Source organism: Triturus cristatus, chromosome 6, assembly GCF_964204655.1.
Source record: "Triturus cristatus chromosome 6, aTriCri1.1, whole genome shotgun sequence".
NCBI classification, from domain to species: Eukaryota; Metazoa; Chordata; class Amphibia; order Caudata; family Salamandridae; genus Triturus; species Triturus cristatus.
Window position 1 is genome coordinate 960,884,299 of NC_140589.1, and position 25,140 is coordinate 960,909,438.

A 25,140-nucleotide genomic window follows, 5' to 3' on the forward strand; every position below is an offset into this window, starting at 1 on the left:
AAAGCAGCTAACATAACAAAGAAGACATGCAGGAGAGCTGCACTGGGCAGCGGTGCACTAAAGAGCCAGAGCACTTCTTCAGAGACCATTGCCCTCCAGTCAGTGCCACTCTGAAGGGTATCCTAGGAGCACAGAAACCCTCAGGCTGCAGGTGTGACCAATCTCTTTTCATCAACAATGGGATCAGGACCCTGCTGGGAACCACAAATGCCTGTGTCATCTCCACCTCGTGATGACCCTGCATTAGGGAAGTTAAGCAAAAGCTGGTAAGTTAATAGCAAGGAATCTCAGTCACCCTAAGAATCAGCCACTCAACAAACCTTCAAGGGCACCAATAAATGTGATGACAACCCCGTGTAAACAAGTGGAAGGGAGCTCAGTCTTGGGTCAGGAATGCTGAACCTAGTGGACGCTGGATCATCAATTGCACATAGTTGCATTGTTGAGTTGTGCTTCGGCTAATCATACCAATGAATATCATTCCAATGAAGCTAAAAACAGTGTTGGTACTTGTTACAGAAGATCCGTGGATCTCAATGTACACACACCATTTACATCAGTCTGCGGGAACCCTGTGAAAATTCCTGGGGTTGAAAACCTGGAATAATCTTTCACTTGCATGACAACTTGTTCTTTATTCATTTGTGCCGGTGCTATCACTAGGAAGATGAGGGGAAGGTTCTTTCTGACATATGGTGCCTGAAAATAATAATCTACTCCTTTTTTTGTCCACCCAAGGCACTTGCCCACATGGAGGGACCACTGATTAAAGCAGAGGGAGCTGACCCTACAAGGTGCTTTGTAGCGGGTGATGCCTCGGTCCCAGGCATCACCCGCTACCCAGAATCCAGTTAATTTACGAGTTGGATACTGGAGAAAGCCACAGAGAGATTCCATCATTTTTCCCATTATATAGGAAGAGACATCATTCCCTGGTATTCAATCTGTTCGTCATTCTGATTTTTTTTTTTTTTAAATATTTTTATTAAAGTTTTCCATCAGCGCAGTGAAACCAACTACAGAGAAGAATAAAGAGGACTCAATCCTCAATGCACATATCAGGAGAAATCCGTGCATCCCCCGCTGCCCCCTAAGCCCCCAACCCTCCACCCTCTCTACCCCCACCCCCCGTCAGTGTGCCCGCATCAACCCCTTCTTCACTTCTGCTGGGAGTGGCCCGGGGTTTGTTCGTCATTCTGATACTGACTCCAATAAACTGACCAGTCTCCTTACAATGGAGGGACAGGACCATCTGTAGGAGTTACAGATTGTTCTGAATGCCTCAACTACAGCCTAGTCAAGTGCCCCCCAAACATTTTACAACCATGACCAATTTTTTAAATGAAAACGTTTGCGACCAATTTACCTTTAATGGACATGAGTTGGGGTGATTTTTTAAAGTAACTAAAGCATGGTGTGTAGGGCATTTTCATTTACAGCCAGCATTGAAATGGCCACTAAATTTGCACAGACATACTGTTTTTCTGATAAAACTATAAGGCACACAAATACCAATGTGCAGACATTGGATTTCTGTGAATAGTTATCATTTCTGCATCACCAAGTAAACTGTCTTGATTTGTTTTGATCCTATCAAAATCTCTGTTTCCAGCATACTTTAGAATTACAATTGCTTTCCTAACTGCTGAATGTTTACAGCTTATTTATATATATTTACATCTTATTGTGAGCTACAAAAATGATATCCTAGATCCTTTCTTTTCACACTCCCTGTACTCCAACAAGATTGTCCCAAAATTCACTTTAAAAACTCATCTCACTTTGCAGTCAGAGCCATGTTAAAAGAGTAAGTAGTAATTAGTCCGAAGACCTACGCTGACATTTGATCTCGGTCTTTGAAGCACTGGCAAATGAGACAAGAAAAACAGAGAATTGAATGGAATATTTATTGCACGATTTACCAAGGACCCACCAGTGGGTCGCGACCCACATTTTCGGAAACGCTGGCCTAGTCTGTTCAAATCACGGGTAGGGAACCTCAGACCAGCGTTCGAGAAAAAAGAAGGGACACGTGTACCAAAAGGCCTACTGATTGCACATTTTTATTCACTTTGCTTAGGAAGAATATACATAAATTGACATATTCTATAGGCAGTGTGGGGTTATACATCAGACCATCAGTGTTTACATGGACACAGCCTGAACCTGAAGTGGGTTGATCACTTGAAGGTAGTATGGACTTGTATATCACTAGAAAAAAAGGCCCAGAGCTGTGGATCCCTGGTATATGAGTATTCAAACATCCTACCCAAAGAAACTGCTTCTGAAACCTTTCTTTGTCAAACATATTTTGACAAGTTTTTCTCCTTGAATGGCTTTAACAAGGCTGTCAAAATCAACTTGGTGAAAGCCCTTCTGAAAGACAAATTAGTTTCTTCAGGGCGTTTTCTATCCCATTTGTAAGGGCAGGGGTGGCCATTTCACATTTCCCCCTGCCAATAAAACCATCTTGACTTCCTCAACCTCCCCTCCACCCACTCTGTGGATTTTATGGTTTTTTTAAAGGACTCACAGAAACCTTTCACCCTACTAATGTCAACCCCCATTCTCAATTCTCACACCTTTTCTCTTCTTACCTTCGCCCTGCATGCTTCGTCTTTGTTCCCTATTTCATCATCCTTTTATTCACTACTGCAGCGATTCTTCACCTTTTGACTTCTGTACACCCCCACTTAATCATTACTGGAATCAGTAGTCTCCCAATGAATCATGGTTGGAATCTGGGGACTCCCGCTGCATCATTATTGGAAGCCGGGGGGCCCATCTTAAGCTATTTGGATGATTTGAGCCTCAAAACACAACATAGAAAAAGAGTACCAAGCAATCATCAAATAAAAACACAAATATTTAAATATTTGATTTGATTCATAAACAATTATTTAAAAAATCTACATTTTAATTTTAATGGGAAGGTTTGGGCTTTTCTAAATTCAAGTCCTTCCTATATTCTGTTTGATGCATTAGCACTGCTCCCATCAATTATTCTGCGGACACCAGCTTAATTTTCAGCTCCACTGCAAATTCCACATTTTTGTTAACGTTTTAAAATTGTCTAAAGGTAAGCGCCAATACTGGAAAGTAGATAGTGGCTGATTTGTATCAAATTAACCGTGGAAGGGGGGTTAACTGTGAAAATAAATTCCTCGCAAAAATAAGACTCCCTGCAGCAAGCTGTCCTCAGCCAAGGAGACTTGGATACCGTCCTTGTGGAGTACTGACACTATAACTATATGTTGCCTTGCTCCTAATTTGATAATTTCTGACTCACCTACTAAGTTTTGCTGGAGAGAAAACTCGTATCACTAGTCCCTTCAGAGATGTTCTACGGTGAATTGAAAATTACGTCCAGCAGACTTGTTGCTTATGTTGGTATTGGATGTCCAGACCAGGTATATCTCCTACCCTTAAAGGAGACTACTCTTCCCCTTGACAGGCCATGATGTAATTGGCAGCTTGAGGAAGTGGACTGTAGTTTCAGGGGTACAATCTTTTTCCAGCATTGCTTGCAAGAAGCTACCAACCAGCCCTCCTTGACGAAATCTGTGTAATCTGTCAAGACATGACTCTCTCTAAGTCCCATGACACAGTTAGAGAGGTATATGGTTATTTTGATTGTGAGTATATGAGGTGATCTTCTACCTTTAGCTGGGTTTCAGGATGGGGTTTGCCAGAGGAGATGCTTGTGGACCTATCGCTTCTCTGTCCCCTTGTTCCACAGCCTAGATCCGCTACTACTCTTCGCTCCTTGTTAAGGCCCATGTAGCTGAGGTAGTTGTGTTTCTGGATTGGGCCCACAAACACTACAGAGGAGCAGGGAGAATGCTTCTGTATTTACACCACCAGGTTGAGCTAATACCAGTAATGTGTCCTCTTGCCAGCAAGAAGCTTTCACGTGTGAAAGGAATTGTCTATTGCTCACATCTGAGAGACAGAGATATTGGCTGAGCAATGTATGCAGTAAAACCAAATTCACTGCAAGTATTATGGAAAACCTCCCCCCACCATCCCAGACATTTATTCTGTCACCTCCCTTTTGGTCTCCTCCTAAGAGGGAGAATGTGCCCATTGCTATGCTGAAGTTGTGATCACAATCACAAAGGAAAGAGATCAAGAACCTCTTAGTTAAAGCACAGCCTTTTTACAGGTTGCCTCAAACGTCATTCCTTTCCTGCTGCCTTATTGTTGATAGAGTAGGGAAATTTAAATGTAAATTAATTAACAGAGCTTATCATTTGCATTAGGTATTAACTTGAAAAGCCATAGTAAAATGACACGTAGTAAAAATGTGCATACTGCACCAGACAGCCATATTTACTGGTAGGCCGCTGTTAGGTTTTCTTTAATAAATAGAAGCTTTAGAATTCGCTGAGCCATGTACAATTGTATTTGATAGCTTGACCTTAATGTGACTTGCTTAGAATCTTCGTCATAACCGCAGAATGTTCCGAGTTTATAAAATGTATTACTTCTTTAAGCTACATATTCTTGTTGCACCATGCTTTAACTTCCTATCATGTAATACTGAATAGAGAATCACATACTTTAACAATAACTCTCACTAATGTGAAATACGAAAGTCATTACCTTACTAGAAATCTACAAGCAAATGATTCCGTCTTTAGTGGAGTTCATTGTTACGCAGCAAAAAATTGAATACATGATAGAATAGTCTCTGCAATAAACTTCCCATGGGAACCAAGATTAGTCCTCCCTGATACACAAATATTAGGTGAAGTCTGTTACATACTTGATAGTAGACTGTCAACTTCATGTGTTTTCCGTGGGAAAGGAAGAACAAAGCTTTCTCACCATCGAAATATGTTTTCTGATTGGACTGGAGTGATCCAACCAGCAACATTGTTGTTCGCATTTGTTCTTGTCTTTTATATTAGTTCATGTTTCTAGTTAGACAGCGCTCTCCTTTTCTAGGCTCTGCTATTCTGCTGTGGGCTACTGCTGATGGCTATTACTTTTGCCTGCCACTTTGGATGTGACACTAGCTTTTATTCCTGTCCTTAACGGTTGTAGTTACTGCTGCATCTGTTTCCTGTTGAGGTTTATGTGTATAGATTGCAACTGCAACTGTATGCTGATGCTCTTTGGATAATGAGACTGGGCTGAGTTCCATGAATTGCTCTTTATGAGGAATTTGACTACTTAATTTAATTTCAAATCTAATGCTCCTTTGATCTTACGCTTTTCTAGAACTCTTTATAAGTACCATTAGTTTTTGATTTAGACCTTCAGTCATAATAGGGACCAATTCATTTATGGAACAAGCTTGTAATTTTTTATTCTTGATGACTCTAACCATATTTTTATTGATACATTTCTATAAACTGATTTATCTGACTTACTAATTAAATAAAAAGACAAAACGGATTCTACTAATCTCTTTAAGGGAATAAAGGTTTTCGAAACCAATTTAAAACTCTCATTATTGACTGAACTTACGAACTGTTAATTATGATGATTATTGGCATGATTGGATTTAGCTTCCAATCAAAAATGGTGGAAAAGATCTGTCGCCTAAGGGAAAATTTGGTGCAGAGCTGGAGCCCATTTTTGTAAGACACAGGCTGAGCTGGTATTGGCAAGCAAAATTTGGACGCTTTCCGCATTATCACAGGTTGTTTGAGACATCATTCCTCTCCTGCAGCCTTATTTGAACTATTCTCCAAGATTTTGCTGGAGCCTGCACACAATATCTAGCTCTCACTGCTGAGAACCTCCAAACTGAAAAGTGGAACAAAGGACGAGCGAAAATCACCAGAATCTGATCCAGTCTGTGGTGTCACCCTGGCCAAAAGGCACAGTTGGGTGCTGGGGGTAAGGGGTGCCAGACTGTTGTGGGAGCTAGCTTCGAAGTAGAGGAGGCTTGAATGTCCAGCCTAATGGAAGCTCCAAGAAGAGACATTCTTCCACATTGTGTACTAGCCAAGGTTCTCCTTGTCAACAGGCGACAGTATAGCTTGATTATGCTTATTTCCAAACTTGCACAACACCCTACTACCCAGCTTGCGAGAGGAACAGTAGCCCACATTTACCAGCTGACACAGTAGTACAGACTCCAGATTCCGCCCAGAAGATGCAGTCGTTCAATGCCAATGGTCTGTTACTTCGGTACACTGCACCTTTGTTGTCTGTTAGTGAAGCTTGGTAAAACGTATTTTGACTCTATCAAAACCAACATTTAGCGTTGGTATTCTACTTATATTTGGATGTAGGCTGCTCCTAGTAGAACAGAGGACTTTATTGTGTAAATAAATCTATCTTGAAATAAGCCTTTGTGATCAGTTCAGTGAAATCCTAATTGTTGCGGTTGATCTCAGCTTCAGTCCTGATCTCCTGAATAATACTAATGGAAAGGGTGGCTTCTGCTTTCTAATGTGTAACAATTAGTGTAAATATATATGATATTATGCTGACAGTATGTTAATAATTAAAGTGTGTCAATAAGATTGTGATGGCACGGTCACACCTGCATTATAGGGCTATCTGAAAGCATGCTATACAATAATACTAATGAAATAAAACTATGCTCCATTTCTTAAAATCAATTACAAAATGCTTGGATAGTGCTAACTGCTGGCAGCAGTTGTTAATACTTAAACAAAAATATTACAATGGTTGGTGGGCTGTATCTTCTGCCTATGCCTTTCCTGTTACATGCAAGAAGGTGTGACCTGTTCTCAATTTTATCAGCAGTATACCCGCCTATTCATCTTAATCAAGTTTCCGTAGCGACAGTTTGTCAGGATGGACTATGATCTTTTCCTTTTGATGCTTAGTTGTAGAAATGTTTATCTGTTTGTTTCTGTGCATGGCTTCTACACTCATAATTAGGCAGTGCACGATAACAATTAATTATTGTCCCCCACCAACTTAGACTCTTTCTCAGCAGATGTCAGCCTGATACATTTTCTGGATTTCTTTCCAGAGCAAGGCCTGGATATGGGTTTTCTAGACCCTTTGTCACTAAATACTTGCAGGCACATGCATCAAAAGAAAAACCAGTCGCAAACAGGCAGATTCTCAGAATCTGCCCCTTTGCGACCGGTATTTTTGCATTTGGGATGCATCACCCCAAATGCAAAAATCACATTATGAGTAATCTCTAAATTGTGATTACTTAAATTGCGATTGCATTTAAGGAATCGCAAATTGAGATTCCTTAAATGCAACTTCTGCGCATTTTTCAAAGTTTTATGTTGCGCGCACACATGCCCATAGGGCATGTGTGTGCGCAACATATGTGCACAGATCAATTTCAGGGGTGCAACAGGGTGTCCTTTTGACACCCATGCACCCTGAAATTGCATGCGCAATTTGCGAGGACCTATTGGTACTCGCAAATTGCGCATGCAATTTCCCATTCATTCCTATGGGCCTGTAGGCCCATAGGAATGAATGGGAAGCCATTCCTTATTTGCGACTCGCAATTTGCGAGTCGCAAATAAGGAATGTGTAGGAATCGCTATTTTTACAGCGATTCCTACATGCATAGGCTTTTGCGAGTCCTTAATTGCGATTCCTTAATTATCGCAATTAAGGACTCGCAAAATCCTACCTTGATGCATGTGCCAGTTAGTCAATATGCCGACCTGGGACAGAAAACGCTCTGGGCTGCAACCACACCACAACCTACCCCACAGCCCACTGAGCATTACTTAATTGAGGTTCGTTATAGGTGGCTTAGACGTTAGGGAAACCTAGTCGATAAAACTTTCCGCATTTTGACTTTGCCCATAATAAGCACTTTGGATTTATCCCAATTATATTTTATGATGTCCCTTTGAGAGGTGTAAGATATTGGGGTATTAGTTTAGGGGGTGACAACCTACTTCCAGTAACACTCACAATCCTTTTCAGGGCAAAACACAAAATTCTCTGAGCTAAATCTGTTAGCTTAGCATGAAGCAGTCAGGGTTAACTTAGACGTTTTTGGATCACTTTGGGAGCTTTTGCAACCAGAGTGGCTTTGCGATAAATGTGGCTAAAACCAAATACATAGTCTTGAAATCCAGGACATACGACCAGAGCAAATCGAACACTAGCTGGGGCTCCACTTGAGTGAGTACGTACCTTTTCATACTTAGGCATTACACACACAGAACATCCTGGGTGGCACAAACATATTATGCAGTGAAGGCTAAAGTTGGAGCAGGCTGTGGGAGGAATCACCAAGATGTTGTTTAATTCATAGTTTTGTCCTGCGTACCATGCTCTACAAATATACGAACATCAAGCCCCTAGGGATTGCTTCCTATGGTGCAGAGCTGTGGGCCATATGGATGTGCCTACACTAGCCAGAGTAGAAAACCGGTTCATGCACCAGTTAGTTGGTGTTCCTATAAGTGCTCCTTTACTTGCTCTAAGGCTGGACCTTGGGCTTAGAGCTCCCACAGAGAAAACTGGATTAAGACCCATTCTCTATTGGATGAGAATTTGGGCCACCCCAGAGCTCTATTCCTACTGACTAGGCCTAGAAGGAATACTTAGGTATGTGGGTTCCTGCAATATACCCTGGCTGAGTTATGTGAAAGCAATTTTGACAGAGATTGAAAAGGCAAACTTGTGTAGCACCCCTAGCGAGGCCGGGTTGACCCCCAAGTCTAACATGAAACTAGCCTATTGGCAATGTAAAGACACTGTATCACATACACAGGTCAAATCAGGGTCCCTGGCTGATGTTTTCTTCTCAATTAAGGAACTCTATGCTAGAGAGGATTTCTTGGATGAGATCTAGCCCCCATTAGCTAGGCACCTGTATCTGCTATTCCGATATGAGACTTTACTCCTATATTAGTTTACTGATAAGTGGGCAAAAGTGTAAAGGGCTGAAAACAGGCAATGCCCGGCTTGTGGTTGTCACGACTTGCTCCCTGCATTATCGTGTTCACCACCAGGGGGCTAAACTGTGGGACTCTCCAGTGTTCTATAAGCTTCCAGACCCTCCCCTTCATGTATCTACTGACTTCCAGCCCTTTGGACACTATTTGGGAATTGACATCCATTCCCAATCCATGCCGGGTTTTGTGGAAGCCATCCTGCTCATGCCTGAAACTCCATTACCTATAATTCCCTGCTCACTGCTTTGTCTCCACCCCTGCAGGCCTGCTCATACCTGATGCACATGAATACTGTGAGCTCTTTTAAGCCCCAGCTCCCTTCAGCCCAGTGTTGGTCATTGTAGCTGTTTTCCAGTGAGACCGATCCTTGTTTCCTGAGCTTTTGATATTCCTTGATTCCTGAGCTACAGTTAATCCTTGTTTATTGATTCCTGAGCTATAGCTATTCATTGTGCCTGAATTAGCACTGCCTGCAGTGCTACATTTTTTCCCGAGTTCCTGAGCTATAGTTATACTTTGTTCCTGGGCTTCAGCTATTTCTTATTCCTGATTTGCACTGCTTGCAGTGCTCTCTTGACTACTTGTTTCCTGAGCTGTAGATATTTCCTGTTTTCCTGAACAAGCACTGCCTGCAGTGCTACCTTGACTCCTGAAGCTTTAGTAATTTCCCTGTTCCTGAACTAGCACTACTTGCAGTGCTACCTTGACTCCTGAAGATTTAGAAATTCCCTGTTCCTGAACCAGCACTGCCTGCAGTGCTACCTTGACTCCTGAAGCTTTAGTAATTTCCCTGTTCCTGAACTAGCACTACTTGCAGTGCTACCTTGACTCCTGAAGATTTAGTAATTCCCTGTTCCTGAACCAGCACTGCCTGCAGTGCTACTTTGTTTTCTTGATTCCTGAATCTGCACTATTCTAGTATACCCTTGTAGCCTCCCCTTCTGTATATGCTTTTCCAGTCCCTGCCTTGCTTCGTATTTATTTGGTTCCAGTTCTAGTTTGCTGTCTTTCTATTCTGCTGTCTTACTTCTGTTGCCTTGTATGTTTGTTACCTGCTTTCTGCCAAGTGTGCCCTGTGATTTCCTTCCTTTCCTGTTAAGCAGTCCTCCTTGCTAGCTCCTTGTCTACTGTGCTTGTGTTTAGTTCTACCCGTATGTTGTTACTGCCTTGCGTGTTCCTGTTTGATTGTCAGGATCCGTCGGTACAGCTGACTACCTCGGTGGTGTTTCTTGTTCACTGTGAGTATTGTCTTTGAGATACAGAGATAACATCACCATATGTATAAGCTCCACAGACCCTGTGGGGGAAACATGGCGGCAGCTAGCTAGGCTGCCGTGGTGCTCCGACGCGAGCTCCCGTTGGACTCAACCCCATTCTATCGTCCTGTAAAACAACGACTGAATCCCTGAAGGCCGGAGCAGCAAGTTATGTTCTGGAGTTGCTAGAGGAATATAAACTTTTACTCTGAAGCGAGTAAAATGCATTTTGCTTCGCTTGCTGTTCTGGTCAACTATCGGCGGCTGTCCCTTTAATGCATGTTGGAGATGCATTTCCGCGTTTCTCCACCGGATGCCTGCTGCTTCTGTCCGAGTGCACTCTCGGTGGTTGGAGAACGCCGTGAATGTTTTTCCCCAACTGCTGAGAGCATTGTGCCTTCTGTGACCATTGTGCCTTCTAGAGTGGCCGGAGTAGTTCAGCGTTTATCAAGGAAGGTGCCGATTCGGGAGCCAGAGTCGGGCCGGACTGTTTCACCTGCTTCGCTAGAGCCCCCGGGTAAACCGAGGCTGCGTCTCTGGACAGCCGCGCTGGAGCTAAGGCAGGGGAGAAAGGTGCGGAGCCTTGGGCAGTCATTCCGAGGTCCTGCTTATGTGGCAAACGCTAGCAGGGTAGGTGGTAAAGCGTCTTCAGGAAGGGCACACGAACCGAGTCTTCCACCTACTCTGAAAACAGCTGAGGAGGGAAGGCTAGTGTCTGAAGCTCTCAACTACGGTAAGAATTCTGAAGGGATTGAAACGCTGGCTGGGTTATCGCAAGAGCCAATTAAGGCGGCTCTACAAGTTGACGAGGAGGTAGTTACTGCTCAGAGCTCCGAAGTTTCGGTTAGGAGGAAGCCTTCTTCCTATTTAAACACAGAAGTGAAGGCTAGAGGTAGTAAACATAAGCCTAAATCCAAAACCAAAGCGAAGGGGCCTAAGGTAGTATTATCTTTGGGCTCTAAGATCACCCCATCACTTCGATCTTATTTCAAAGCGGTCCCTCAGATCCTTAACCTTGTGGAAGATCATAATATGCCAGGGGTCTTGTATATTCCGGACACCCTTTCTTCTCCATCTGCTAACGTGTTAGCATTATCCTCCCGTACATCAGTTGGAGACGAAGTTATAGCAGGGGGGATGAATGAACCACAGTTCACACCACAGGTGAAAGAATTAGAGGGAGCTGGAGCAGGTCAAGAAACGGTGTTGGGGAAGCAGGTTATAGGAGGTTTGTCTACCTTTGAACAGAGTCCCCCAATGAGCTTGTTAATGGCGGAAGGGCCAACTTCTGACAATCATATGGCTGTAACATCGGAGATGGAGTAGGCAGTTGGTGGAGAATGTGCGGATGAAGAGACTACTAGGGTTCAGTATCAGAATGGTGACACTGCTGGTCCTAGTACTGCCATCTCTGAGGGTGAGTGCTCTATCTCAGCTACCTCTTTGTTGGGGATGTTCTCAGCGCTTACAATGGAGATTAGGAAAGGGTTTTCAGAGTCCTCTGCAAACCAGATGGAGATAAGGAACTACTGCGAAGCATTAGACAATAAGATTGAGGGTTTATCCGTCAGAACAGGAGTCCTGGAAGAATCCTCAGCAGTACTCTCAACTAACTTGGAGCAAGCTATGGATGACATAAAAAAGCTTACTAGTGAGGAGCAAAGCCTAAGCGAGAGGCTGGAGACGTTAGAAAATAACGCCAGGCGGGGGAATATACGGATTCTTAATATTCCCGAAGGAACTGAGGGCCCAGACATAAAGCAGTTCATTTCTGTTCTGTTAAAGGATTCCCTGGGCTTAGAGCACTCAGTTGAGGAGTTAGCCATGGACATACAGCGAGTCCACAGGGACCCCTTTCGGCGTAATCCCCAAAGATCAAAACCGCGTAAAATTCTGGTTAACTTTCACACGTATGTGCTGAAGGAGCAGATTCTTAACCTGGCATTAAAACAAAAGTCTCTCGCTGGGGTAGGGTATACTTTTCTAATTACGTCTGACCTCTCCAGAATTACATTGGAGAAACAATGGGAGTTTGGGAGGCGTCTGGATGCTTTCAGGAAGGCAGGAGCAACAGCTTTCCGGCAGCCATCAAAGTTATGCATAATAATCGGATGTATAACATCAGGACTGTACAGGCAGCCGATGAGCTTTTGAAAACGTTAGGGAATGAACATAAATAGATAACGCATATTCTGAGATAGCATTGGGGGTTCTTTCCAGACTTGCCTATCAGATAACGCATCACTATTATTATCATACAGATCTACGCTCTTTATATTAGGCCATTACTACTTATCCATACTGACTAAAAATCTCCTTTTTCTCCTTGGTCTAGCTTGGTTCAGTCAATTGTTTAAAAGTAGTTTTGGTAACCTCTCTGTTATCGCATCATGGGTGGGGGCTTTCCTTTTTAATGTCTTATACTTTACCGACATGTATTTTTTTTCAGGGGGATAGGTGGGGTTTTCCTTGACGGGAGCTTGTCAAAGGGGTGCTATCTACCGGATTATTTACCGGTTAGATAACACAAGGGTTTTCCAAGGGGGGGGGGGGTGGTGGGGATGAGGAGATGCACGGGGTCAGAAGGGGGGGTGGGTGGTGGCAAAATTCAAAAATGTTCCTCATTGTCGAAGTAGTATTATAAAGGATGGAAGCAGGCAGATATTGGGCCAAGTATCAATGCAACAAATGGAAATTCTTGCCGTCCTTAATTTTTTTCCTTTTTAGTATGGGTAGTGTAAAATATATCTCTTGGAATGTAAATGGCCTCCGCACCAAGCCCAGAGCTAATAGAATCATGCAATATTTACGGGACTTGGATGCGCAGGTCATTGTGCTCCAGGAGACACATTTAACGCACGCTGAAATGCTTGCCCTTAGTAAGAAAAATAGGTGGATAGACTTTGCAGTTTCAACTACCCAAACAACTAACACAAGAGGGGTCTCAGTTGTATTTAAAAAAGGAGCCAAAGCTAGGCTGATATCACAGGCGGTTGACCCAGGTGGCAGATGGGCCATAGCGTCTGTTGTTATGTCTGGTATGCCAAGTACAATCTTAGGATATTATGGTCCGAATCAGGATGACCCCTCCACTCTTGAGTCTATTTTTTCACACCTGCTTTCCTTCCCTGAACCCATTATTCTGGCAGGGGATTTTAACGTCATACTGGACCCCCTACTGGATAAATCGGCCAAAAATCGATCCTCCGTTTTTTCTAAATCTAGGGCCTTGCTGCAAAGCGCTATGAAACAATATGGATATGTTGATATCTGGAGAATGAGGTCGGGACAACAACAAGGGGTCTCTTTTTCTGAGGCTGGTAGATTCCGTAAAGGCTATCAGCTACCTCCCATTACATTTGTCTGACCATGCGGCCGTAGTAATGGAACTTGCTAAACCGATTAAAAAGTGTTCCATGACATGGTCTTTCGACCGTTCTCTTCTCTCATCCCATGAGGATATCACATCTCTTAAATCTGAAACCAATAATTTTTTGAATTCCAATAGAGGTTCAGCCACATCTAGAATAATTTGGGATTTGTTTAAACCTTTTTTGAGAGGGGTTATCAAGGGGAAAGTCTCATACCGCAGGAAGCTACATAGAGAAGAAGTCACCTCTATTGATGCTCAGATATGTCAAACACAACAAGACATAGATTCCAACCATGTGGCTTCCGGATCAGATCTATCCACTCTTTGTAGTCAATTAGTGGCTTTAAAGGGTAGTTTGAGTTCGATATCAAATCTTCGACTTCAACAAAGATGGGAAGCCAGTAAGTTGGCCCATTTTGAATATAGCGAGGGCGCCGGGAAACTACTCGCCTGGAAGACCAAAACAGATCTGGTTCGGAATAACATTGCCGCAATAACGGTAGATAACAATACTTTCCACTCTGATGAGGATATCAGGGGTGCCTTCAGAGATTAGTTTCAGGTGATCTACAAGGAGGATAAGGAGATCTCGATAGATTCCATTGAGGGCTGGCTGAGAGACATTAATCTTCCTACGTTATCTGTCGAGCAATCTCAATCCTTAGATAAAGCCATCACTGAGGATGAGGTAAGATCTGCCATTAAAAATAGTAAGAAGGGGAAGGCGGCTGGGCCGGATGGCTTGCCGGCAGAAATTTATAGAGCCCTTGAAATAGAATTTGTCCCATTCCTCACTGTTCTTTTCAATCAAATCTTACTGGAAGGACAGCTCCCGCCAGCCTCTTGCGACAATGCCTCTATTACCCTTATTCTGAAAACAGGGAAACCAAAGACCGCCTGTGGATCTTATAGGCCAATCTCAATTCTCAACGTGGATTATAAGATCTTTACCACAATTTTGGCATCAAGGTTGGCTGAGATTGCGCCTTTGGTCCTCCACCCTGATCAAAAGGGCTTTGTTAAGGGGCGACAACTATTCGAGCTGACCTACGATTTAATAGGTGCCATAGATATAGCATCGGCCCGGACTCTCCCTTTGGCCGCCCTCAGATTGGATGCGACCAAAGCTTTCGACAGAGTCAATTGGTCATACCTGTCGGGAGCTTTGGCTAAGTTTGGCGTGGGGGCTGGGTTTCGTAGGGCAATAAGCTTGTTATATCATAGCCCAGTCGCACGTCTTTTGGTCAATGGAGAGTTATCTGACCTAGTCACTATTACTAGGGGGACTCGGCAGGGCTGCCCACTTTCCCCCCTACTGTTCGATTTTTACATCGAACCCTTTGCGCAACAACTGAGGGAGGAGGTCAGTATCAAGCCTTTCTCTTATAAAGGGTGGGAAAGGAAAGTAGCCCTATACGCCGATGACGTGCTTATTCTCACCTCGGATGTCGGCACTGCACTCCCTATGGTTTTAAGGATAGCCCATTTATTTGGCCAAGTTTCCGGTTACGAAATAAATGATGCCAAAACCGAGATGCTTGTCTGGAATGATGACGGGCAAGCTAAGGATTTACTAGCGGGCTCCTCGATGAGGTAGTTGGGCCTACATATTGGGAAGGACATAGGGAAAATTGCTCAAGTTAACCTAACAGCAGTAGCTAAAGAATGTCGTAGGTTATTGCATTCATGGTCTTATATTCCACTATCCCTAATTGGGAGGGTTAATTTGATTAAAATGTCGATTCTTCCTAAAATTTCTTTTTTGTTTTGTACCATTCCCCTGCACTTTGACTATTCATGTTTAGCTAAGTTACAGTCAGACATAACATCTTTTATTTGGAACAACAAACAGGCAAGGATTTCATGGAAAAAGCTTAGGAGGCGAAGGGACAAAGGGGGCTTGGCTGCCCCGGACTTGAAATTATATGCTTGGGCTTTTCAGTTAACTCATGCCCGTATGTTGTTAAAAATACCTTATGACTACGGGGTGGGCCGGATGTTTTCTGCCATGTTAGAAGGGGAAGAAGTTAGTCAATCGGCCTGTCTTTTCAAATTTGGCAACCCCAAGTACTTTAAAAAAATTAAACTGAAGGTATTACAGGGATTGGCAAAGTTGTGGGCCGAAGTCACAAGATCAATAAAACAAGGTTATTATTGTGATAAGACTCCGTTATGGGGGCTACCTGAAAACCCCGACTGGCTTGGAGACACCTTAGCGGCACCTATAAGAGACGCAGGCCTAGAGGTCTGGGGTGATCTCTTTTTTGAAGGGGAGTTGCTTTCATGGGAACAGCTTCAGGCTAAGATTGGCCCTAATCTATCAAGGTTTAAATACTTTCAAATGTATAGCTGGACTCAGGCCTATAAATCTCAAGCCCTTGAAAGGAACAAGTTTCCACTTGGAGGATTTAGCCCACTTATAAATAACCTGGTTAACAACCCCTCGGGTAAGAAAGAGACCTCACTGTGGTATAGACTCCTACTGGAGGAAACGGATGGCGTTGTTAATCTGCCGGACCTGTTGTGGAGCCCTTTAATTTCAGGACCAAATTTACAAGAACTCTGGTCAGCATCATTCGGCCTATTGTGTAGCATAGTGAAGCCATCATGGCTACGCAGGCACCATTTGTTTACCCTGCATAGGGCATATTATTCTCCCCTTAGATTATCTAAGTTTTCCGAGGGCAACTCAATAGCGTGTTCTAGGTGTGGTCTTCTGGCTGCATCGGACACCCATATGTTTTTTGACTGCCCTAGTTTAGTGTCATACTGGGCAGCTATCAGTAATACTCTAACCATTTCATTGGGTGTACATGTCAATATCGACCTACCTCTTGTGATCTTCGGGATTTTGGAAGGAGTACAAAGTGCAGCCAAAAACTTGGTGTTCTATGCGGTGCTGTTGGCAAGAAAGGAGATCTGCAGGAAGTGGAAGGACCCGTCCCCTCCTTCCTTCAGCGAATGGCAGGCCTCCGTTTTGTCTACTTCACGTATGGACCTTGCTAGAGCTGGTAACCAGAGCAAGAGAGCTTTCTGGTATTTGTTATCTTGGGTACACTGAATTATCCGGGGTTTTTTTTTTTTTTTTTTTTTTCTTTTCCCCGGGTCCGATGATTACCCTATTATGGTGCTCTCCTTGCTTTCTGCACCATGTGTTTAGCCTATACCTGGTCCTAGCCCGGGCACAACTGGATTCCACCCACACCTTGGTGGTTCATAAAATGGGAATCGCCTGGCTCTTTGCCTTCCAAGATTGAAACTGCAATAGCTGAGGGATAGTGTGAACCTTCCATCTCGTTTTTTATCCCTGCCAGTTTTTTTATGAACTGAGACAGCTGTGTGTAGGTTAATCTGGTTTGGCATTGAAACCATGGTAGTAATGAGGACAAAAAAAAAAAAAGCTCCACAGACTCTGGCTTTGCATACATATCCTATATGTGGGTATTTTCAGTCAGTATCTGTAACAGCAATTGTGGGGGAGGAACTTACTGAGCTTCAGTCTTACGGTGTGGAGCTCCTGAGTGCTTTACTCCACATTCCCTTTATTGGTAATGTTCTATTATATATATGTCTTGCAGGTACTTCCTGGGTTTAGTTAGTCTGAATGCTAAATTGCCTTGTGAGTGCCCTTCCTTTCTGAGTCTTAGCCATCTTGTACTGGCTTCCCCTTTGGATCCTTTTTCTCCTCTGACTCCTTGTGTCATCCTGGGCAGCGCTGTACTACTTTTTCTGGGCATGGTACGTTTTCTACCCAGTCCTTGCTCAAGTCCCTGACTGTGCTCCCGACATAGTCCTGGACAGTCCCTAACAGTGGTGCTTTTAAAGAAACAACTGAGCACATTCTTTTCTTCGGCCTAGTCTACAGTAGCAGTAGGCATTGTTGGATACTCTTGTTATGTCGGAATATGGGCATTAGAGAACACAAAGTGGCCCTAAGGATACTAAAGTCAGATTCACCAAAATGTTGATATATGCACTCACTTGGTACCTGCTAGTATAGTGGAGAATCAGTCAAAATTCTGTGTGTCACTTGAGAAATTAGTAAGCGGTGATCCAAGAAGGCTGCCACTTCCATTTTAGCACCGTTATTCACATTCGTCTACATCCTGAATATGGTAGACATAAAACTGATTTGCACTTAGCTACCTCAAAATACTTTTTACCCTGTATATACCTATTTATCTTTATAAGAATAAAGGCTAACTGAGTCAATGTAGGATGTGTCATATGCTTCCAGTGTAACCATAAGGCCTTGGGCAAGTGTTATTTTTACATTTTAAATGTTTTAAATAATCTTATTGTTATGCTTTTATCCTGTATGTACTTGTATGGCTGTTCAGCTGAAATAAAGTTTAATGATGATGATGGTGAATTGACACCAAATTGCCAGAAATATGATAGTAGAACCAGAGATATGAATTTGTAATTTTATAATTATAAATAGCTCTAAAAAGCACAAAGTGGCAACCGTGGTTATCTGGTTGTGCTAGTTGGGTCAAAGTCAAATGTTAAGGCCAGGGGCGGCTGGTGACATTTGAAAATGGCGGGGCGTAAAAGTGCTGGAGGAAACATGCAAAACTCACGTTTAACATGGGCTCCTATGGCAGGTCTTTCCCTTCCTCGACTTTGCCAAAAAACACCCTTCCCATCGATCGATTCCTCACAAACTTCCTGCACACCCATCAATTCCACCTCCCTGCCACTCACAGCAGCCCCGTTCCTGTCGATCCACAGGAACCCCCTAAAAAACACTTCTCCACGCACCCCAACACCGCCCATTGGATAACATTGCAATCCGGGCCTTCACAAAAAATGCTCTTTTTTCACACTTCCACTACTTCACTCATCTTCAAACTCACTGGAACACTAGTTCCAGCCATTCCCAAGAATCTCAGCAAGAATTACACAAATCCATCCACTGGAAGGGGTATGACTTTTCACCCAAACACAAGCCCCCCGCAAACCCACAAAAACACCCCAAAATCAGCCAAATCTGGATGGAATTTTGCAAAACTACCCTAAAACCTTCCCAACACCATTATGCACGAACCTGAATCGGGCCCTGAGCCCTAGACTCCGGGAACCCTAGCAAATTTCAACCCTAAACCCTAAACACCACCCCAACTCTACAACCTAACCCTAAACACCACCCCAACCCTACCACCAGCAGCGGGAGAACTGAATTAGAATAAAAACAAAAACGTACCTGACCGCCTCTGCTCCTGGTCCGCGTTGGCGCCTCTGCCCCCTTCAAACCGGAACACCACGTCAGCACTGGAGTGGAAACCCCTCAGCCAATCCTGGCGCTGCTGCAGCGCCAGGATTGGCTGAGGGCACAGCTTATGCTACGCCCGCCGCCTGCCCATTAGGAGACCGAGGGGTTCCTAATGGGCATGCGCAAGGCAGTAAAAACACAAGTACGCATGACTAGGCACGGGCTAAAAATTACTCTCCATGCCCACTCATGCGCACTTGTGCTGCCTTTCCCTGGCTTGTCTGACAATGCATGTCAGTCAACATGACGCCGGACCGCCCACGGTCCGACGTCATGCTGACTGACATGCATTGTCAGTTCTCCCCACCCTCGGCGTCTCTGAACTTAAGTAAACTAAGTTCAGAGACACCGAGGAGGGAGCTGCGTGTGGGTGCGGGGGTGGGGGGGCAACGCCCCAACGCCCCAATGGACACACCGCGCCTGGTTAAGGCTAGCACAATAGAGAGTGGGTGGGGTACAGGGACCAGGTTTGTCTCGGTGGAAAGTTTACCCTCTGGCTCAGAAATGTTTGAGGAGGGCCCATGGTCCCTATCACCTACTCCAGAATTAAATGTTAAAGAACTTTGCAAACTAGATCTACTAGTAACTGTACTGACTAAAAATATACTATGCAAATGGAATTCATTTTAGGACCCATCTCACCACACCTGGTGGGGGTGGGTCTGTGTTGCCAGAAGTGCAGACAACTCAATATTCAACATGAACTGTAACACTAAATCATTGCATAAATTGTGGAATAAGTTAAACCTATATATTAAAAATGTGAAACCACCATAGTCATGACCCTTGCCCTATTCACAGATCAATCTTTAATTTTTCTTTATTAATGCGCTCAACGAGATTCTGTTAGGGATGGTCCTCTACGAGGTACATTACAATACCCAATCGCCACCTTTGATACAAACTCCTACAGTTTGGCTAACTCCATTCTATCTCCTTTTTCTCCCATTTCTTCCACCTCGTTTCCTCCTTCATTGAAATAATCATTAACAATACAACTAATATGACTACTGTATAAATATGAATCTTACTTATGTTTGTTTAAGACAAATAATATATCCTGTACAAGCTAACCACATTGTACGTATTATGTGTGTATGTTCTCCCCTTAAAAAAGAAAAACACAATAAAAAACATTTTGGTAAAAAAAAAGAAATTTTTATGTTGAAAAGTGGTATATCGCGTCGGTGGGCCAGGGCTGCAAGCTGGATATGAAGCAGGGACCGATTACACTGGGTATCTGGACAGAAGGGTCCTGGTGCTGTCATCTGAGGTGACAAAGTCCAAGTTTGGCACCCATGGAGGCCGTGGCATCAACGAGTTTCTGCTCGGTTCCGAAGAAGATTTCTACACTTGGATTTAGAAACACTTCTATAAGTCAGATCTCCTTCAGTGGGTTAAACAAGCAAGCTGAGGCCAACTGGCGATTTGGTGCTGACGGCTGCGAATTCAAAGTCAATCCCGTTCTCCGTCAGTTTCTCAGGGAGAAAAATGGCAAAAAGTTTCTAAGTACCAGCTTTTGCAGTGTGGGCAGGAGTAGTACACTCTAACACCAGTCAAGGATCTAGGCCTTGGGTAGCTCCACTTTGGGGTTAGATCTCACTCCAACAGAAGCCAGCAGAAGGGTGCAGCACAGGTTCCTTTGGAACTGGGGCAGTTGCATGGAGAGAGATCTCTGGAAGCTTGCTGAGTCCCTGTAGCTTAACACAAGGTCAGCTAACTGATACTTGGAATCACTTCAGGTCCTAGGTTCAAGACAATCAGGTCCAGTATTCCTTCAGGTTCCTCAGACAACAGGGCAGATCTTCTGATTCTAAACAGGTCTAGGAGTGTTCTGAAGAGGGTACCGGTGGTGTCACATTTATGCCCAGTGCCAGCTAGTGGTTAGGGAAACTCCTGGCTGCTCCCTGACCAAAGGGGTAAAGGTTGCCAGGGTTGAGCTTACTCACATTTGCAAACAATACCTGTGTGGTTTACTGTAAGCTATCCCACAGCACTCCTTTCTACATAAATCAAGCATGGCAGGATCTTTCTTCCCCCTGTATGAGCTCCCTGTGCCCACCCAGAGGTGTGGCGATGATAATGGGCATAAATATGGGGGATTACCACTCAAACAATGGTCCTCTCCAACAAAAGGCACATGTTTTTCACCTTCATAGATGATGTTCTCTATGTAGATAATTGTGCTATGTAGGACGTATTAGCAAATCAGCTGTTTATGCCAATAATAATGTCATGTAGGCAGTATACATAAATAGTTTCAGGATGCATGATTATTTTGCATTGATTATCATTTTTGTGATTGATTCATGTTAGCTGACAACCACTGCTCTGCTTGCCCACAGATAGTGTGAGCAATTAACCAGCTGCCTGCTGAAGCTAGTAAGAGATTGTGGGCGCGGGTACCTGGTTCCTTGTTTATCTACAAGCGGTGTCATACTTGTGTCCACTAATGCACTGCTTAATAACAAGTATTGAATCCCTGGCTCACAATTAGCAGACTGCTTACCTCAAGGAGCTAACTCCCTGTACCAATCATTATATGTTAGAGCCCTGTTCACATTGTGAACACAAAGATGAAAATGTGGGAGGAGAGGAACAGTAGCTGATGTTGGTTAAATGCAGAACTACCCCACCAGCAGCAAAAGAACAGATGATTTGGTTTCATGTGCACAACATGAGATCTTGGTAACCATAAATGCCAGAGGTATGTGGCTCTTAAACACTTATCTTTTTGACTAATCAAAATTGTTCTGGAAATTACTTATTGAGACTAAGAGATTGTGTGCTTTGGAAGGTAGTGATTAACAAATACTGATTTTTACATTTTACCTTCAGTTTCTTAAAGTACTTCATTGTTAGTATATGGGTAATGGCAACCATTTCTTTAAGCCTTGTTATATAACCATGTTCTGACTAATAAAGGCTTGCACTGCCAAAAAACATAATCAAAGATTTGTAGTATTATTCATTCCTGATATCTAGTGTCTATGAAGCCCCCACAAATGTGACCCTGAGTTCTCAGATATTAGTTTGTGCTCACTAATCTTTTGTGAGACCTAAAGAGCTCATGACAGACTAAGTAGAATATCCTTGACTGTCTCTGTCTCTTCCCGTTGATGCCAGAGCAAACTACAAGAATAAGGATGTTTGGAAATTATTCTACTCCGAACCCCAGCATCCTTAGAACTGCCACACAATTCAGAATCCAATTCTTAAAGCTATTTGCATGTGTTAACTCCACATTTGTATAAGTACTTGTAAAAATGTACTTACAAGTTATTTTTCTCATCAGTAAATCTACCAGAAGACCTGAAGTCTCAGGAGGCAATGCCCAAGCTTTTCCCCAAACCATTCCCACTCTGGAAACAGTCAGAGATATACTCCTGTCAAGAGCAGGATCAAATCCCTTTCCCTGAAGGGTATGGAAAAGAGACACCACCAAAACCGTTGCAGATGTAGTGGAAGGGGTTTCTCCACTGCAATAGGAAAATCCTTTCATAATCTGGCCCCATGTTTCCTGTCATGCCTACCCCCCTCTCTTACATATCCGTATTCTTCAGTGGGCTAGTCCAATTGATTTAATGAGACCATTTCTCACCTGCAACTCTCCAAACACACTTGGGTACCAAATAAAGAGTGACAGACTCAAAGCATGAAGTCCCAACAATATTTAGCTAGGAAACAACCCTAGTTATATCCGTATTCTCGGGCCAACCAAGTACATGGAGCTTTGCCCACTTCTGAGATGCCTACCATAAAAGGACATGTCATGTGTTGCCTCATACTATTTCATTGCCATGCTTTGTCCTTCATAGGTTTGCAAATCCAAGTTCCTTTGTTACATAGTTGACAATCCACACTGTTTCACTCTAAATTAATGTGGCTCATACTACCAGCAATCTGCTCATGACTCATCATCATGCGTATGTATGCGTCCTCATTACTAGAGATACACCAAATCTACAGAAAAAAACGTGAAAATCTGCAGAAAAGTTTTACAAATGTCTGTGAAAAATAGAACTGCTAAACTCTAAGAAACTTACATAATGGTGCATATTAATGTTTCTCAATTTAATTCTAGTATATCTATGAGATCTACATTTAACTCAACTCACTGTGTTCTTTTTTAACCATTTCTAAAACAAGCAATTGTAGATATTTATGATGTCTGTCTCTCTCATTCAAATACTTATCAACATTTTGTGACCTGAAAAAAGTTGGACCCCAGTGATGTCATTTGAGATGTCATCAGTGATGTCATCAGTGATGTCACTGACCATGTCATGAGTGATGTAATATGTGACGTCATCAGCAGTGCATTGCGGGGCGCGAGTTATAGTTAGCTGAACTAACTATAACGGGGGAATTTCAATGGTTTTGTATAAGGGAAATGTCCAGCTAACTATAACGCCCCTGAAACCTATGTTTTTTTCAGTGAATTTCTAAGGTTTTTAAATGCTAATTCCTAACTATAACGTGCCTGAAACCTATAGTTTTTTCAGTGAATTTCAAAGGTATTTTAAATTATAATTCCTAACTATAACATACCTGAAACCTATGGTTTTTTAAGTGAATTTCGAAGGATTTTTAAATGCTAATTCCTATCTATAACTTATCTCTAACCTATGAATTTCATAGGATTTCTAAATCTTTATTTTTCAGTGTATCAATTCCTTTATTTATGTTTTTTATACTGTTTATAACCATTTTTTAAAGTTTTTTTAACATATTTTTTTTTAAAAAGTAATAAATATTACATGTTTTTAATGACAATATTTTAAAAAAAATGTACTCTATTTTTGTATTTTTAAATATTTTGTAAACTATATTTTTAATACTTTGTTATTATTTATTTTTTTTCAATTATTTTTTGGAGTCGCTCACCCAACGCGTTAGAATTCGCGCACCCTACGTGAGAGAAATCATGCACCCAACGCGATAGGATGCGCGACTCCTAATTTTACCGTAAAAAAAAAAATAGCTTCTAGCACTAATTTTTATTATCCCCGGGGATTCCCCGGGGCTTATAAAAAAAGTTGGGGACTGGGGGGGAAGCCCCAATGCCCCCACGGTCCCAGCCGGCTCCCTGCGTCCTTCGGGAGCCGGCATTGCTTTTCCACATGGGGAGCTGCTGACATGCAGCTCCCCGTGTGAAAAAGCAATATGGTTTGGATTTTGAAAGAGAGAGCAGGTTTCCCTGCTCTCTCTTTCAAAATCCAAACAAAGTTTGCTATGGGAAGGCGGGAGACTCCCGCCCTCTCATAGCAAACAGTGTCCTGGGGTGGGCACCCCAGGACACTGCAGGAGCCGGCCCTGGGGGGTGGCAGTCCCCAGGGCCCTCGAGGGCTCCAGGAGGGGGCCACGCAGCCGCCCTCCCTCAATAATTAAAGCCCCAGGGGGTGGTGGTCCCCAGGGCTTGGGGAGGCCGTTCAGCCCCCCCACCCATTTCTTTTTTAGCCCTGGGTGGCAGCGGTACCCGGGGCTGGGGGGCCCCCTGGACCCCCCATTAAATTTTACGTTTTTTGCCCCCGGGATTTGCTCCCCCCGGGGGCTAATTATTATTAAAAAAAAATTTTTACGGCCGGATCCGCGCACCCAGCGCGCATTTTGAGACTCCTTCTGGGACCCCTAAGCAGGTCTAGAGGGTCAGAGTATTTCTACCCTGCCCCCTTTATATGTTTTACACACTTATTCCCCTTACTTCTTCAGCCTCGCTTCTACCAAGGCACAAAATGGCTGCCAACAGTTCCTGGTTTCGAATGTTGACAACCACTTGACAGCCAATTATCATTCAGCGCGTGATCGGGAGAGTGCGCGCACGGTGCGCAGAGGGTGCGCTCAGGCTGCGCATAGGGTGCGCGGATCCTCCGAGGCCATAGATATATATGTACTTTTAACTGTAATTTTCTCATGAACTACTCAACAGATTAACACCATTTAAGCAAAAGGCATGAGTCTGAACTGAGGACTACCTCTTTGCCAAATTTGGTGTAATGCCGTTCAACAGTTCGGGCTGTAGCTGCGGCTAAAGGTCCTATGGAAAAATGTATTGGGAAAACGCGTTTTGGGACCCCCCTTTTTTCTCGGCCCCCGCTTGACGAATCACCCCGAGACTTTCAGGATACGACCGGACCGGAGCTGGCCAAAAGTTTGGAAACTTTTGTGAAGATTCGTCATCCAGCGCCAGACTTATTGGGAATAGAATGTTGCGGATTTCCTATGGAAAATAGATCCTAACTATAACTACCTACTGGCGTATAAATAAGGGTTTATACTTACCTGTAAAATAGATACATTAATGGGGTAAAGGCAATCCTGGTAAAGGTATAGTAGTTGTAAAAAATATTTGTTGTTAAAACT